The 13,889-nt window shown below is 46.6% G+C and overlaps 1 non-coding gene and 1 pseudogene across 1 annotated transcript; both read right to left on the bottom strand.

Annotated features, from left to right (window-relative positions):
• Positions 1–9,491: 9,491 nt before the first annotated feature.
• LOC130890013 (protein phosphatase 1A-like) lies at positions 9,492–12,432 on the bottom strand (annotated as a pseudogene).
• Positions 12,433–13,339: 907 nt separating this feature from the next.
• Positions 13,340–13,443, bottom strand: LOC130890298 (U6 spliceosomal RNA). The gene has a single exon (XR_009058733.1). It is a non-coding gene; the product is annotated as a U6 spliceosomal RNA (small nuclear RNA).
• Positions 13,444–13,889: the final 446 nt, after the last annotated feature.

The raw sequence follows: 13,889 nt of genomic DNA, 5'->3' as shown, positions 1-13,889 counted from the left end.
CTTCTGGCCTCTGAGGGCGCGGAAGCAGAGAACAAGCTCCTTCAAACTTCTTCTTCTGATCTCCTCCTTGTGCCATGGCATGTGCATAAATACGTGTGTGTTTTGATACACACACACAATTAAAAAAAACTAAAGAGATGAGAGAAGGAGGAAGGAAGGAACGAACGAACGAAGGAACGAAGGAAGGAAGAAATAAAGGAATGAGGGAAGGAAGGAAGAGAAGATGCCTAAAATGTTGGGACCATCTTCATATCCTTGCAATGTGAAAGGCACAGCTCAGCAGGACAGAATGGTTTTCCTGGACCCATAAGTGTCACTGGATACAAAAAACATAACTCTCTAAGTGAGTCTTCATCAGAGAGGCCAGCCACATACTTCCCCAGGCACAAGTCAATCTGAGTGGGGACCTCCCACTGCCAGCCCCTGCATCCTTCACCTTCCCTTCCTCCCCAGGCCCCTGAGTCCATGTCCCTAACCACCACCAGCACACATGATGTCCATCATCAGGGATTGTGTGAAGTTGCACGCGAGAGTGTGAATCGGTGCAACCACTCTGGAAAACAAGTTGACATTACCTTTGAAACTGGAATGTTTGCTCGCCGTGGGATCCATCCTCCTTACAGTTAAACCACAGAAATGTGAGTGTGTGCACCAGCCGAGGTAGACAAAGGAGCAACCATCCACACATCCGTGTACAAGAGTGGATAAGGAAAGAAGCTAAAATAGCCCAGAAATAAGAATGGCAGGAGGAGCGGCCCTCTTCAGCATGTGAGATACAAGGGAAGAATATTATTGAGTCTCTGAGCTCAGAGAAAGGAACTGTGGGGATGGAGGCTCAGATATCTGAGCCAGGGTACCTGCCAGATGCAAAGAGCCAACCACTTCTACAAAGATCAAAAGGTAAAACTAAGGCTGGTGAGATGGCTTGGTGGGTAAGGGCATTGCCTCCAAACCTAGCAACGTTAGTTCAAGCCCAGGGACCTGCATGGTGGAAGGAGAAAGCCAGATGCTGAAGGCTGTCCTATGACCTCTGACATGTACACCACACACAAGAAAATAGTGGATTTTTAAAAGACCATTTCAGTATAAAAAAAAAAGTAAAATGAAACAAGCATCTTATTTAGTCACATCTTGTAGTAGGAGCTGCAGGCTGTGTTCCTGCCGCTCCAGCTCCTGGTCGCCTGGCTAGCTTATGCCCCGAAATAACAACACAAAAACTGTATTCTTTTAAACACTGCTTGGCCCATTATATCTAGCCTCTTCTCGGCTAACTCTCGCACCTGGACTAGCCCATTTCTAATCATTTGTGTAGCACCCCAAGGTGCGCTTACCGGGAAGATTCTAGCCTACATCCATCCTGGGTCGGAGCTTCATCGCATCTGCCCCAGAGAGGAGAGCTATGGAGTCTGAGCTCAATTCCTCTTCCTCCCAGCATTCTGTTCTGTTTACTCCACCCACCTATGTTCTAACCTATGAGAGTCAAGCAGTTTCTTTATTTTTTAACCAATGACCTTCCTCCATCAACATCTACCTAGGTGGCAGGAGTTTAAAAACCCACAAAATTCAAGAAAGTGATCTGCCTTTTACATAAGGATGGATAAGAAGACACAAGCTGCTAGAAGTTTCTAATTCTTGTGAATGATGGGTTCATGGGCGTCTTAGGGTTACTGTTGCTGTGAAGAGACCTTGACCATGACAACTCTTTTTTTTTTTTTTGAGACAGGGTTTTTCTGTAGCTTTGGGGCCTGTCCTGAAACTAGCTCTGGTAGACCAGGCTGGCCTCGAACTCACAGAGATCCGCTTGTCTCTGTCTCTCAAGAGCTTGGATTAAAGGCATGCACCACTACCACCCAGTCCATGGCAACTCTTATAAAGGAAACCATTTAATTGGGGTGTCTCGCCTACAGTTTAGAGGTTCAGTCCATTATCATCATGGCGAGGAGCATGGAAGTGGGCAAGCAGATGAGAGATTGGAGAAATAACCGAGAGTCCTGAATCTCGTAGGCAACAGGAAGTCGACTGAGACACTGGGTGGTATTCTGAACACAAGAAACCTCAACTCCACCCCCATAATGACACACCTCCTCCAACAAGACCAACCCCCTCCAACAAAGCCACACCTCCTAATAGTGCCACTTCCTGAGATTATGGGGGTCAATTACAAACAACCACAATGGGTTAATTACATGTTTTATATTTTAAAAAATTTGTTTTGTGACAGGGTCTCACTTTAGCCCATGCTGGGTTAGAGCTCACTTATATAACCCAGGCGGGCCTCAAACTTGGAGCAATCCTCCTGCCTCATCCTCCGATATGTTGGGATTGCAAATGTGAGCCCTCTAGAGACCCCAGCTGCAACTACCACTTTAAAATAGCCTTTTGGGACTAGTGACATAGCTCATCTGGTGCTGACTACGCCCTAGACCCTGGTGCAATCCCCAGTCATTGCACAAAACTGGGGGTGGGGGGTTGACTCATGCCTGTAATCCCTGCATTCTAGAAACAGGAAGATTTAAAAAAAAATTCAAGGTCATATCCTCATCCTCCGCTCAGTTAGTCAAGGCATCTTGGGCTATATGAGACTGTGTCTTAAAATAAAACAAATAAGAAAAGAAAAGAAAAATGACTTTATGGTTTCTTGCCTCTTAGAAAGCCCGATGATCCTGGCTCTGGAAATTCATACTCCCTTACACTAACTGCTGCTCGACGCTGCCTGCTAAAATCCACACGGTGCTTGAGAATCTGTCACCTCTGAGGCTGTTTTGGAGGACGTGGGGGTTTGAATGTAGTCGTCCCCATAAGCTCATGGGAACGGCACTGTGAGGAGCTGTGGTTTTGTTAGAGTAGGAAGTGTGACATTGCAGGAGTGAGCTTTGAGGTCTCATATGCTCAAGTCACACCCAATGTCTCAGTTCACTTCCTGCTGTTTTCAGATCAAGTTGTAGCCAGTACCATGTCTGCCTGAATGCTGCTGTGTCCTGCCATGATGAGGACCTGTAAGCCTTTAGACATGTAAGCCACCCCAATTCGATGTTTTCCTTTCTAAGAGTTGCTGAGGTCATGGTGTCTCTTCACAGCAATAGGATACTGACTAAGACAGAGGACACCGTGGCTTCTGTTATGGTTTCTCTTGCTCCCTTCATTTTGGTGAAGTGACCCTGGAGAAGCATTCTGCTATCTTCCTTTCAGTTGTTTTTTTTTTAAAAAAAAATATTTATTTATTTATTTATTATGTATACAATATTCTTTCTGTATCTGCCTGTAGGCCAGAAGAGGACATCATATCTCATTTCAGATGGTTGTGAGCCACCATGTGGTTGCTGGGAATTGAACTCAGGACCTTTGGACGAACAGGCAATGCTCTTAACCACTGAGTCATCTCTCCAGCCCTCCTTTCAGTTTTTATAGGGAGGTTCTGTGAGGCCAAAAGAAGGGCTGGGCCTTAATACAGAATCTTGGATAAGCACAAAATGTTGGATTGGGGGGGTTGTCAAGAGAGGGTTTCTCTATGTCTCCCTGGCTTTCCTGGAACTCACTCTGTAATGGTGGGATTAAAGGTGTGCCCTGCCACTGCCCAGCCTGGTGAGAAAATGTTCCCAGGCAGTAGGAGGAAGAGTCTAGATCAAGGAAAGCCAGCTGGGGGTGAAGCAGCCCTGACTCCGCTGGGGACAGCTCTGGAGGGAAGGGACAACAGAGGCAAAGATGCTGGTAGCCAGGTTGCAGGATGGATCTGGCCCACACGGGGGCACCCTACTCTGCCACAACTGAGCTGACAGCAGACTGGGAAGAAGCTAGAAGAAGGCAGGACTGGAAAGAACTGTTCATGTTCCTATAAACCAGACTGTTCCCTCTCTCCAGGTTTCTTCCCCTTCTCTTTTGACATTGGGTCTCTATGTAGCTCTGGCTGGCCTGGAACTCACTATGTAGGCAAAGATCTGCCTACCTCTGCCTCTCAAGGGCTGGGATCAAGGGTATTAGCACCACATACCCAGCACTGGGGATCTTAGGATGCTGAAGCAGTGCTTTTGATGTGGGAGGTGAATCTGTCTTATTTGCTGTCGAGTCCCCTGAGCCCAGCACAGTGCTCACCCATGGCAGGCAGGGAACAGTAACCACAGGAATGTGGACCTGAGCCCACACTTACTCAGCACCTGCGGCTGAGTGCCAGGAACTGTTCAGGGTGCGCTCCAGGCACAACGCTGTCCACCCTAGGCTGAGCAGCAGACCCGCCCACCCCCACCTGTTTCCTGTCTCTTCCTGACAGAAGGCTTTTCAGAACCGCCCTTCCCAAGCCTTCGCTATGCAGGTCCCTACAGATAGGATCAACATGGGGACCCTCACATGGGATCTGGAAGTAGGGAGAGGGACAGAGCTAACTTCCTGCTGCTGTGACTGGTTCTCTGGCAAGCAGGGCCAGGCAGATGTGAGTTCTTTCCTGCAGCAGGGTCTGGTACCCAGTTACCATCCCGGGAGTCAGAGGGCAGTTAGCAGCTGCAATGAGGCCATGTTTTCTGGATCGCAGCCAGATGGGTGGAGCCCGGACCTCAGCAGGGCCAGTGGTAGCTTTGGAGGCGCGCAGACAGCCCTGCCTCTGCCTCCTGCCCCACCCCATCTCAAATCACTTTCTGTTCAAAACTCCTCCAGCGGCCGGCCGCGCGGTGTGCTGAAAGCCTACTCGCTCACCTATTGCCCTCATTTTACAGGCGCAGGGACTCTAAGCCAGTGAGCGACAGGCCGAGTCAGCCTTGACTTTGAGTTTTCCTTACCTCTTAGGTTTGACTCTTGGTTTTCTTTACCTCAGTGACCTGGAAGAGCCAGGCTGACTAAACACCAGCGTGGTGGACTAGGGTTTGCAGATTGATAGCGTTTGCAAAAACACTTCAGAGTCAGTTAAAATTGAGAGAGAACTAAGGAGGAATGTCACCAAGCTCATGGCTTGGGAGGTCAGCTAGGTGGCACCATCTTGGTTTCATTTGTATCTTGGGTTTGAATGGCACCCAAGGGCACGTCTCATCTCCAGTCTTCCCCTGAGGCTGTGCACCAGCTGCCTGGGCTGGAATGTTCCTTCCTGCTGATAGGGGTGGGGGCATTGTTGTGTGGTCAGGACAGTAAATCAAAGTTGTTGGTTGGCGTAATTAGGTTGTTGGAATGATACCAGCCTTGACTTGTGTATACCAAAGGTGCTGGGATAAGGCAGTCAGACGGGCCAGTCTGTTCCTGCCTGGCCCAGCTCCAGCTCTGGAATCTCCACTTCTTCATTCATTGTCTTACACATTCAACAAATATTTGAGCACCATCACATACCTTGCCCTTGGCGGCTAGCCAGAATTGGAATGTTCAGACATTTTAAGCCAAAGCCAGAGGTGATTGCATTCCCAGGTGGGAAACATTTTCCTGCTTCCTTGTATCTCAGGCAGGTGAGTTCGTTCGTTCTTTCTTTCTTTTTCTTTCTTTCTTTCTTTCTTTCTTCCTTCCTTCCTTCCTTCCTTCCTTCCTTCCTTCTTTCTTTCTTTCTTTCTTTGGGGGGGGGGCTTTTTGATACAAGGTTTCTCTGTAACCTTGGAGCCTGTCCTGGAATTAGCTCTTGTTGATCCGCCCGCCTCTGCCTCCTGAGTGCTGGGATTAAAGACATGCGCTGCCACCACCACCAGGCCCATTTCTTTTTTTTTCTTTCCACAGTATCTTTAGCTTTGTCCTCAGGACCACCTATTTGGTTACTGGGACTGGAACTCTAGCTCACTGGTAAAAAGGAAGGACGGAAGGACAGAAGGAAGGAAAAGAAAGGCATTATTAAAATAATCCAGGGAATTTACCAACATTTGTACAGCCTAGAAAACACACACAACAACAACAAAAACCCACTAAGAATAACAAGGAATAGGGTGGAGAGATGCCCCAGCAGTTCCAAACAGGTACTGCTCTTACATAACACACAAGTTTGGCTCCCAGCACCCACACCAGGAGGATCGCAGTGCTCGCACCTCCAGTCCCAGGAGATCCAAGCCCTCTTTTGGACTCAGAGCATTTGCACTCACGTGTGCACATTCCCACACACAGGCACATGTATAAAGATAACAAATCTTTTAAAAAATAGAATAAAGGGATTGATTATAGAAATCAGAACATATGTGATAGGGGGACAGGAAGGTAAGGGTAAATATGACCAGAATGCATCACATAAATCTATAAAATCATCACAACATTTTTAATTAAAAAAAAAAGGAAGGTCCAGCTGGGTGGTGGTGGTCTCAGAGGCAGACAGATCTCTTTGAGTTCAAGGCCAGCCTGGTCTACAAAGCAAGTTCCAGGACAGCCAGAGCTACGCAGAAAAAGCTTTGTCTTGAAAAAAAGAAAGGAAGGAAGGAAGGAAGGAAGAAAGAAAAGAAAAAAGGGGGAAAAAAAGAAAAAAAATGGGAAGGGCCAGCAAGAGGAACCAGCAGGTAAAGAAAGATACCAGTCACCAAATATGACAACTTGAACTCAGGTCCCACATGGTAGGAGAGAACCAACTTTTCCTTCAAGGTGTCCTTTGAGCTCTCATCATACGCCATAGCATGTGCATGCGTGCATATATATATATATATAAATAATTTTTAATTAAAAAATTTAGCTTTGGGCTGGAAAGATGGCTCAGAGGCTGAGAGCACTGGCTGCTCTTCCAGAGGACCTGAGTTCAATTCCCAGGAACCACGTGGTGGCCCACGACCATCTGTACTGAGATCCAATGCCCCCTTTGGCCTGCAGTCATACATGCAGACCGAACACTGTATACAGAATAAATAAATCTTTAAAAAAGAAACAACTTAGCTTTATGTATATGTTTTTGACTGCATGGATGTATGTGTGCCGTGTACATGCCTGGTGCCTTCGGAGGCTAGGACATCAATCCCTCACCCCCTGAGAACTGGAGTTATGGATGATGGTAACCACCCTGTGGATGCTGGGAAGCCAACCTGGGTCTTCTGCAAGATCAGCATGTACTGTTAACTGCTGTACCATCTCTCCATGTATGCCGGGCTTGCTTTGAGCTAAGGGAAATCTGCCTCACTTGCTTTCTGAGGGCTGGGGTAAAAGTGTGTACATCCAGGCTTCAGTGGAGACTGAGGAAGGAGTGTTGGTTAGTGTTTCATCAACTTGGTACAAGGCATAGTAATCTGGGAACAAGGAACCAATCTCAACTGGGAAAATGCCTCCATCAGACAGTCTGTGAGGCCGTCAATTTTTCTTGATTAGATTAATAAATGATGTGGGGAGGTCCCACCCACTGTGGAGTGGTGGTCTGACATGTGGTCTTGGGTTGCATAAGGAAGCCGACTGAGAAGCCAATCCAGTGAGCAACCTTCCTTCATAGTCTCTGCAACAGGTCCTGCTTCCAGGTTGCCACCTGGAACTCAGAGAGCAGCTAAAACAAACACAGTGGGCTTAGTTGAGAGTCTACGAGCAAGTGCACAGAGGGAAGGAAGGGCGTCTTTGTATTTAAGAATAAAACTCAGAGGCTGGACAGGTGGCTCGGTGGCTAAGAACACTGTTCTTCCAGAGGGCCTGAGTCCAGTTCCCAGCACGGCGTCACGCAGCTCATGCCTGCCTGTAACTCCAGTTCCAGGGCATCCAGCACCACCTTCGGGATTCCATGGGCAATTTCTGACGCATGGCATATGTTCACATATATGCTCTCTCACACAAACACATAAATAAAAATAATCTTTTAAAGAATATATCTCACCAGGCATGGTGGCACATGCCTTTAATCCTAGCACTCAGCATGCGGAAGCCAGAGGATCTCTGTGAGTTCAAGGGCAGCCTTGTCTACTTAGAGTGTTCCAGGATAGAGAGACACTGTCTTGGGGGGGGGGTGGGGGAGACTATATCTCAGCAGGGTAGAAGTGCCTCTCTCATTTCCTTATATCTTCAGAGAATAGTATTTTCCACCTCCTGGCTTCAGGCTGGTCTATTTAAAGTTGTAAACAGGATTTTTTTTCCTGGGCTGTTAAAATGCCTCTGAGGTAAAGATGTTGCTGCACAGGCCTGACAACCTGAATTCAACTCCCTGATCCTATGGTAGGAGAGAACCAGCTCCCAAAAGCTACCCTCTGGTTTCCACATGTTTATGACATGTGTATACATGCACACGGTGATAAAATTTAGAAACAAACGCACACATAGAAAGTCCCCACAGGCCGGGCGGTGGTGGCGCACACCTTTAATCCCAGCACTTGGGAGGCAGAGGCAGGCGGATCTCTGTGAGTTCGAGACCAGCCTGGTCTACAAGAGCTAGTACCAAGGCAGGCTCCAAAACCACAGAGAAACCCTGTCTCGAAAAACCAAAAAAAAAAAAAAAAAAAAAAAAAGAAAGAAAGAAAGTCCCCACAGGGTTTTCTCCTGTCTTGGGAGGTCTCTGGCCTTGTCTGAGCAAGTTAAGTTGCTGGCCATATCAGAAAAAGTATTGTTAACCATGGACCAAACCATTTGTGAAAGACGCTGTCTGTCTCAGAGGAAGCTGATTTTGCTGTGTTACTATTTGCGTCTCAGGCAGTGCCTGGAAAGTAGCTGACTGCCTAGGGCTTTCATTTCCCTTATTCCTGCCTCACAAGCCCTGGTAAAAGTAGAATAAAATGTCATTGGATCTACCCGAAGCTGGACAAGGCAGTGCACATCTTCAATGCCAGGAGGCAGAGGCAGGTGGATCCCTGTGTGTTCTCAAGGCCGGCCTGGTCTACATAGTGAGTTCCAGGGCAGAAAGGGCTGTGTAAAGACTGTCTCAAAAGAAACAAACAAACAAACAAACAGTTCATTTTCAAAACTATAGTGTGCTTTTTTCCCCCTTGTTTGTTAAACCAAGCTTTATTGATAAAATGGAATTCAGAATATCTTATTAGGAACAGCAGTAGGCCCAGCCAATCATGATAGGAAAAAAATGTGACAGCTTCCTACTGAGTGTAAGGGCTCATAAAGATGTGCAAAGAATCATTTCAGCCCAAAATCGACACTCTCGTGAGCATACTGTGTCATCTGCAGTGCTCTCGGCTGCTGGAGGGGCATCCTAGAGCCAGGTGAGAAGGAGTGGCTGTGTGAACAAGCCAGCCCCTCACCAGAACACAGAGACAGCTTTTTATAACTCCCTGGGTGTGCAGCTTTGGAAGCTTTTGGAATTCTTCATAACCATGTGTACATGAGCGAGCGTCGAGCTGTGTGGCCGCTGCTCTATCTGCTGTGTCATACAACAAGCCAAACATTTCCTTTATCATTGTTCATAATTAAATATGAGCACTTTCTACAAGGACGATTACACGTCACCAAAAAACCAAAATCGTACAACGAAAATTGCTGGAGTCTGATTTACAACATGAATTACAGTTTGAAATCACGTTTACATAAGTCTCAAATTTACAGTTAAAAACAATCCATTCTGGGCTAGCTGTTCCTCCGCTCAAGTTCTCTGGTGTGGTCCCTCAGCCATGCCGGACTCCTTCCTTAAAGTTGATGATGGATGTTCAAAGGCTCGGCAAAGTTGAACTGTGCTCTCCTTGGGAGGCGAAGGTGAATCTGCGGCCAGATGAGCAGCTTCTCCACAGATCATCAGCTGATGGGGCATCAGCATCGTCATTTTTGTAAGGATTCAGTCTATTCTGCTTGCTTGCCAGTCGTCCCCTCCCCCGTGGGAGGATGGGGATATTCTCTCTGGCTAGCATGGCTAGTGTGCGCATGGCATGGGCTAAGTCAGGGACACCTTCCCCTGCTTCTTTATGATTTCTTTTTTAAGGCTCTTTTTTATTGATTTTATTGAGCTATCAGTTTTTCTCTGCTCCCCTCTCTTTCTTTTCCCTCCCCTCCCCTTCAACCCTCTCCCAAGGTCCCCATGCTCCCAATTTACTCAGGAGATCTTGTCTTTTTCTACTTCCCATGTAGATTAGATCTATGTAAATCTCTCTTAGGGTCCTCTTTGTTGTCTAGGTTCTCTGGGATTGTGATTTGTAGGCTGGTTTTCTTTGCTTTATTTTTAAAAACCACTTATGAGTGAGTATATATGATATTTGTCTTTTTGGGTCTGGGTTACCTCACTCAATATGATGTTTTCTAGAACCTTCCATTTGCCCACAAATTTCAAGATGTCATTTTTTTCTGCTGTATAGTCTTTCACAAAAGAAAATGTACCGCCGGGCGGTGGTGGTGCATGCCTTTAATCCCAGCACTTGGGAGGCAGAGGTAGGCGGATCTCTGTGAGTTTGAGACCAGCCTGGTCTACAAGAGCTAGTTCCAGGACAGGCTCCAAAACCACAGAGAAACCCTGTCTCGAAAAACCAAAAAAAGAAAAAAAAAAAAAAAAAAAAAAAAAAGAAAAGAAAATGTACCACATTTTCCTTATCCATTCTTGGGTCAAGGGGCATTTTGGTTGTTTCCAGGTTCTGCCTATGATCAAACAATGCTGCTATGATCTCTGCATTCCAGGTACTTGTCCAGCTCTGCCTCCTTCTCCATAGCTTCTGCTGAGATGTTAGGTGCACTGGGAAAAGAGATTAAAATCACACTCACATCTTGACTTCCCTTATACAAACAGGTGTCGACTACTTCACCGGAACTTTCTCAAGGTCATCAGTGACTTCAAGTCTGGATCTCACAAAGTCACGGAGCTCTTCGTTTCCCACGGCAACCCAAATACCATCACAGGCAATAATGAACTGATCGTCCTCTTCAGACCTTTCAACATCATGGTGAGACAAGCTGCTCTGTGGGACCTTTTCCGTGGACACATTTGTAATGGAAATCGAGACAAGCTGCTCTGTGGGACCTTTTCCGTGGACACATTTGTAATGGAAATCGAGACAAGCTGCTCTGTGGGACCTTTTCTGTGGACACATTGTAATGGAAATCCCCAAGGGCCCTTGATACAGCCAGAGAACCGTTTTCACGCTGAATCATCAGAGCCCCTACATTCTGAATTCGTTCTTTTTCCAGTGGATTACTTGGTTTGTGGTCTTGTGCGAAGAAGTGAACTCTTTCCTCTTTCTACAGAGAATTTTTTTTTTTTTTTTTTTTTTGAGACAGGGTTTCTCTGTGTAATTCTGCTGTTCTGTAACCACTCACTATGTATGCCAGGCTGGTCTCATACTCGGAAAGATGCTCTGCCTCTGCCAATATTAACGGCAAGAGCCACCCCATCCAGCCCTCTGGGACCTTCTTGCCTCAGCCTTCCCCGGCTAAGAGTCCCGGTGTGAGGCAGCACGCCTTCCTGGACTCTGAAGACCTCTGTTCCGTCCACAACACTGGATACTTTTTTTTTTTTTTTTTTTTTTTGGTTTTTTTGAGACAGGGTTTCTCTGTGGCTTTGGAGCCTGTCCTGGAACTAGCTCTTGTAGACCAGGCTGGTCTCGAACTCACAGAGATCTGCCTGCCTCTGCCTCCCGAGTGCTGGGATTAAAGGCGTGCGCCACCATCGCCCGGCTTAACACTGGATACTTTTGTATCCTACAAGATGTAGTCCAACCCCCACCTCTATCTCAGCTAATGTAAACTCTGATGCAATAAACACAGGAGTGGCTGGTCTTGGTCACACCTGCCTTCAATCGCGCAAAGGAGGACCTCTGTGAGTTCGAGGCCTACCTGGTCTATATAGCAGTCTCCAGACGGAAAGGGCTACATAGAGAGACCCTGTTAAAATAAATAAACTGATAATTATGGTGATGACGACATGGATGTGTACGGCACAAAGCTATTTGCCCGTTCTAAAGCTTTAGAATTACAGCTTCTGTGTCTCTGCCTACAGCGTATCGCAAATTAAGTTTTGCGCAATATGCCTACTCTGAAACTAGGGTTGGGGGTTTATATTTATTTGTTTTTTCTCCCGTCTACTGGTGTCTAGTACTCTCAGCACTGTTTATTGGCACCCTCCCCCTTAATTCTGCATCAGGGGACCCAAGTCATCTGAGAGCCCAAGGAAAGACGTTCTTACTCAGGAACCACAAGCCAGCCCAGGGCAAATCAGGTGTAAGACAAGCACCGCGCTCCTGAGTACTTCGGAGCCAACTGTACCTGCGCTACAAGTGCACTCAGGACCCCAAACTGTCCTCCCTAGCAAAGAGTGCCATCAAGGAACTCTAGACTCTAAGCAGTGCAGCCTAGGTGTCCCGGGTTGAGTGGTCCCCGCAGAGGTGAAGGTAGCGGCATCAGGTGGGTCCCGCCGCCAGGGGGCGCTGCATGTCCAGTTACCTGAGGTCACAAGGCGTCCACACAACCAAGGTCGGGAGCGCAGCACAGAATCCACTGCTCACTGCGGAAGCCAGGGTGCTTTTGCGCGGGCTGAGACTCTCCGTCCGCCTCACTGTGAGAGGACGATCGCCCCTCCTGTCCCGGGGAAAAACAGAAGGGAAGAATCCCTGGGAGTGAATGGGAAGGACACTACAGTCTCTGAAGACCGCGTCCAGGGACATACCTCATGCCAGCGACCCAGGACCCTTCGTCTTTTAAGTGCAAAAGACGCCCCTGCTTCCCACTCCCTTGACCTCTCAACCTGAGTCGTTGAGCATCTGCGCAAATCAAACATCCACTCCATCCCAATTCCACAGCCCCCTCCCCTCGATTAGTCCTTCTTCTAAAGAACTAACTAACCTTCACAATTGCAAACATTGTTTTTAAATGTGCATTTAATTAGACTCTAATTATTGGAGGATCTTTCTGGAAAGATCACTAGTATGCAACTCAGGTTTTATAACACAAACGATTAAAACAGGCTTTCATTGTCTCTCAGAGAGACAGAAACTGCAATAAATATTTTATTGTCAAATTTTAATAATATAAAACCATTCCATGCAGACATGGCGGCAAGAGATAAGGCACTTCAGAGGTTCTAGAACTCTCTGAAGAGTTTGGGATCGCCTGTTCTGAAAACAGCTGCAATGCTCGCAAAGCAAACAGCTCTGGTCTTAAAAATAGAAACTGAAAGATGTTTCTTTCTATTAAAAAAAGACCTTTTTTTTTCCTTTGAGACAGGATTTATGGTGTAACCCAGTTGTATTACAAGGGTGTGCCACCACACCCAGCAGCAGCAGCAGCAGCAGCAGCAGCAGCAGCAGCAGCAGCAGCAGCAGCAGAAGAAGAAGAAGAAGAAGAAGAAGAAGAAGAAGAAGAAGAAGAAGAAGAGCCCATTTATCATCTATAGAGAATGAGTCAGTGGTTAGTGAAGAGATGGGTTTTAAATCAGTTTCTACTAGTAATTGAAGACAGGAATGGAACTGCATACACAGGTATTTCCAATTCTACGTTACAGAACCACTTTCAGTTGCTGGTATGGCCTTGGGTTACACTGTTTGAGGGTCCACTGACTTTGGTCTCTGTATACTTGTTTTAAAATATGGAATGCGTCACAAATTTGCGCGTCATCCTTGCCCAGGGCCCATGCTAATCTTCTCTTTATTGTACTAATTCTAGTGTATGTGCTGCCAAATACATTTAAGATTAAATTCAGGGTAGGTCTTTCTCCAAAGAAGATAAACAAACTTAGGATCTGTGCATGTGGACCGCTGCTCCAATCAGGTAAATGCAAATCAAAGCCCATTCACACCCTCTAGACTAGCTGGTACCAGGGTGGGGATAAACTTGGCAACGGTAGGGAGTTTGCCAGGCTAGTGGCTCTGGATCTGAAAAAATAAACAAAACAGAAAATAAGTGTTGACTGCAGGAAAATTAGAACTCTTGAGCATTGCTGTTGGAAAGCGAAGTGCTACAATCACTGTGCAAAATTATAGTGATTTTTGGAAGGGAAAAAAAGAATTACTATGTAATCCAGCAATCCTACCTCTGGGCATAAATACAAAAAAGAGAAAACAAGACTAAAACTCTTTTTTGTTTGTGTGTTTGGTTGGTTGGTTTTTCAAAACAGGGTTTCTCTGTGTTGC

Source organism: Chionomys nivalis, chromosome 18 (assembly GCF_950005125.1).
Source record: "Chionomys nivalis chromosome 18, mChiNiv1.1, whole genome shotgun sequence".
Taxonomy (NCBI): domain Eukaryota; kingdom Metazoa; phylum Chordata; class Mammalia; order Rodentia; family Cricetidae; genus Chionomys; species Chionomys nivalis.
This window is presented reverse-complemented; position numbering and strand designations above follow the sequence as displayed.